A 3,053-nucleotide genomic window follows, 5' to 3' on the forward strand; every position below is an offset into this window, starting at 1 on the left:
GAACCTCCTCTTGACCCTCTCCAACATCTTTTCTTAGATAAGGGGCCCAAAACTGCTAACAGTACTCCAGTGTCTTATAAAGCCTCAGCTCAGATATTCTTGCTCTAATATTCTAGTCCTCTCAAAATGAACGCTAACATTATATTTGTCATCCTTATGACCAAGTCAACCTGTAAGTTACCTCTAGGGAATCCTGCACAAGGACTCCCAAGTCCCTTTGCACCTCTGATTTTTGAATTTTCTCCCTGTTTAGAAAACAATTTATGCCTTTATACCAAAGTGCATGACCATCCACTTCTCTACATGATATTCTATCTGCCACTTTGCCATTCTTCCAATCTGCACAAGAGTTCCTGCGAACTCCCTGCTTCCTCAACACTCGATAGCCCTCCAAATACTCCACCTTTGATTTTTTCTCTATCAAAGTGGATAGGCTGATATCTTTTTCTACATTGCATTCCATCTGCCATCTTTCGCCCATTCTGTTAGCCTGTCTGTATTTCCCCTTGAAGGCTCCTTGCATACTTCTCATATTTTTGTGTTGCCCTATAGTCTTGTCTCATCTTGGAACTTGGATATATTACACTTGGTCCTCTCTTTCCAAATCATTGATATAAATCAATCCCTGCTCTGATCCTTGTAGCACCCTATTGATTATATCATCTTGAGTTGAAAATGACTTACTTGTTTCAACTCTGTGTTTTCTTTTTGTAATTTAATCCTCAGTCCACATGAGTATATTACTGCCAATGCCATGTGCTCTAAATTTGTTTTATAATATGATGTGACTTATTGAAGCTCTTCTGTAAAGTCATAATACACCATATCCATTGGTCCCCTTTATCTATTCTACTAATTACCACTCAAAACTCCCCACAGATTTATCAAACATGATTTTCCTTTTATAAACCTGCATTATATCTGAGCAGTCCTCTTGTTATTTTTTCTATGATCCTCTTCCCTATTCTTGCAGCCTGTCCATCAAATCCAATTGAAAGAGGGAAGATAGGATGAAACAAAAGTTAACTCAGGATCAGGAGACAAGGCTTCCTCAGTATGCAAGTAGTTACGATCTGGAACTCTCTGCCCCAAGAGTGGTGTAAACAGTCAATCCGAACAATCAAAGGAAAATCAGATAGGCATGTGAGGAAGAACAGTTTGCTGGACTGTGGGGAAAGTGGGCATGAATAAAATGCTGGGATCAATCTACTTGGTGTCAATGTAGACCCAGTGGGCTAATTGATCTCCTTCTGTGCCATAAGAATTTAATGATTCAATGGTTCATAAGACTTTAAGTTATAGGAGCAGAATTAGGCCATTCAGCCAATTGAGTCTGCGTCGCCATTTCTTCACGCTTACTTATTATCCCTTTTATCCCCATTCTCCTGCTTTCTCCAGTAACCTTCTCGAATGGTTCAATAGGGGTCATGTGAGGAAAACCCGAGTGGGAAAGAATAAAGTGATGAGAGTAGAGGACACGTATCAAATATGCGTGCAACATCATTCATCCTGAATGATGTTGTTGCTTCTGAGATGGATGTTTGGCGAAACCTCTAGAAGATGTCCTTTGATTTGCTGCAAGATACTATGCTTCAGAAGGTGTTTGGTTTGGTTAGTTCACAAGCGCCCTGTACACAATGGCATGTTAAAGTATTTTTGGATGATGAAGATTCAATTCAACAATATTTGTAGAATAGGAAGATTGACTTCTCAGCATTGTGTCTCCACATCCTTCCTACACCATAGTCATTTCCACATCAGAACACGCACAGTTTTGCTGCTTGCTGAGTTCACTTTGCTCTGGTGCAGTAGCAACGATGATCCCTAGATCCTTATAACAGCCAGTCTTCTTGACTATCTTCATTAGAATATTCTTCGGGTGTCTTCTAAATCTTTCATTCACAAAAGCGTAGAGGAGTGGGTTGAAGCAGCAGTGGACTCCGTCACTTGCAATGCATAATCCAGCCTTTTGCTCATCTCACAGCTGCCAGTCACACCCAGATCCTCCAGGGAATGCAAGAAAAGGACAATGTTGTAAGGGAACCACAAAACAAAGAAAACAGCGACTAACATGATGACCAGTTTTAAGGCTTTGTCCTTGCCAAAGGATCTGGACTTGAGGAGGACAGATGCAATCCGTGTATAAAAGAAAATCATGGCAAAAAATGGAATGATAAATGCAATGATGTTGATCTGGAGTTGGATTGTAGTCTTCCAGAGCACTAGTTGATCACTACCATAGTTACTGAGGCAGGTGTACCTATCACCGACTTTCCTGGACTGGCTGAAGATGAATTCAGGGATTGTAACCAACATTGCTAGGGTCCAGACAGCGGCACTGATGATGATGCTTTTGAAGATTGTCCTGTAGTTCTTCATAGAGACTGTGTGAACAATTTGCAGATACATGTCCATACTCATGCAAGCAATGAAGAAGATACCACTGTAGAAATTCATGGTGTAGACTGCACTTATTATTTTACACATGGCATTTCCAAAGATCCACTCTGAGGTCACATAAGTGGCCCAAAAGGGAAGGGATACAGCAAATAAAAAAGTCAGAAATGGCCAAATTCAGTAGGTAGATGTCAGTCATCGTTTTCAATTTCAGATACTTAACGATCATGAGGACAAGGAAGCTATTGCCTAACATTCCAAAAACAAACACTGTAATATATAGCACAGGGAGGAAGATCTTCCCAAAGGCTTTCACTTCCTCCTTTCCACAGAAAAGGTAGGGAATGAGGTCAATATCGCTGTAGTTATAATCCTCATTGTAGTAGGTTGTATTGGGGGAAGGGTCCACCAAACTAATCGAACTCATCTTCATGAAAGTAACAGAAGAAACTTGGTTCCTCGCTGAAGGTAGAAAATAACAAAATTGTTAGGGATATTTCAACAGAAAATTCAATGATTTGCTCTTGAGCAAACATATATGAGTTAAAAAGAATTATTTTCTTCTTAGACTCAGAAGGAAACACAATAATGCTTTAGTTTTGTCATATGCAATGAACCCTCGATGATGAGATACAAAAGACAAAGGTTTTCACTCA

General features: G+C 39.9%; 1 pseudogene; it reads right to left on the reverse strand.

The window, feature by feature from the left end:
• Positions 1-1,696: 1,696 nt before the first annotated feature.
• LOC140194799 (atypical chemokine receptor 2-like) lies at positions 1,697-2,830 on the reverse strand (annotated as a pseudogene).
• Between the last annotated feature and the right edge of the window lie 223 nt (positions 2,831-3,053).

The sequence above is a fragment of the Mobula birostris genome, chromosome 3, assembly GCF_030028105.1.
Source record: "Mobula birostris isolate sMobBir1 chromosome 3, sMobBir1.hap1, whole genome shotgun sequence".
NCBI classification, from domain to species: Eukaryota; Metazoa; Chordata; class Chondrichthyes; order Myliobatiformes; family Myliobatidae; genus Mobula; species Mobula birostris.